The 823-nt window shown below is 43.5% G+C and overlaps 1 long non-coding RNA gene across 1 annotated transcript in view; it reads left to right on the top strand.

Annotated features, from left to right (window-relative positions):
• LOC104990261 overlaps nt 1-823 on the top strand; it is a 48,572-nt gene that overhangs the window by 44,401 nt on the left and 3,348 nt on the right. The window lies entirely within an intron of this gene.

Below are 823 nucleotides of genomic sequence, written 5' to 3'. Positions count from 1 at the left end.
CACTAGTGTTTAAAAGTCAGGAGACCTCATCTAAAAACTTAAAATTTTCAAATCCCTTGGAAAGTCTAAGTATCTGAAAATATGAGGTTCATGTTTTTCTGTGGTACTGACCTCATTAGAAAGGACATTTGCTCATATCTTCCCAGTTCACTATCAGCCTACCTCCTGGACTCTGGAAGGAGCAGTAAAACCCAGGGACAAGTTCCCTGTGTCTGCTCTGCTTTCTTCTCAATGGGATGTATGGACCAATTTTTTGTTGTTGTTGAGTTTTATTGGGGGGAGCTACCAGATGCTGTGCAAAGCAAGTGGGTGGCTGCTTTTCCTTAGGGTAAAGAAAATGGTCAGAGACCATCTTGGTAGAACATTTTGGATCAGCAAGAAGTCCACCCTGGCTGATGACTTCTGCTCTGGTTTTCTGTCATTCTAGATTTGTGTCTAATATTGAACCCTTTACATTGTATTATAATTCGTTGTTCAAGTTTTAAAACTCAAAGAACTTAATTCCAATTTCTTCCCATATATTTCCCAAGAGAGGGCTGCACAAGAAATATTCAGTTCAGTTCATTTCAGTCGCTCAGTCATGTCCAACTCTTTGCGACCCCATGAATCACAGCACGCCAGGCCTCCCTGTCCATCACCAACTCCCGGAGTTCACTCAGAATCATGGCCATCGAGTCAGTGATGCCATCCAGCCATCTTATCCTCTGTCGTCCCCTTCTCCTCCTGCCCCCAATCCCTCCCAGCATCAGAGTCTTTTCCAATGAGTCAACTCTTCGCATGAGGTGGCCAAAGTACTAGAGTTTCAGCTTTAGCATCATTCCTT

Source organism: Bison bison, unplaced genomic scaffold, assembly GCF_000754665.1.
Source record: "Bison bison bison isolate TAMUID 2011002044 unplaced genomic scaffold, Bison_UMD1.0 scf7180017864174, whole genome shotgun sequence".
Classification (NCBI taxonomy): domain Eukaryota; kingdom Metazoa; phylum Chordata; class Mammalia; order Artiodactyla; family Bovidae; genus Bison; species Bison bison.
Note: the sequence above shows the minus strand (reverse complement) of the source record. Positions and strands in the feature narration are given on the sequence as shown.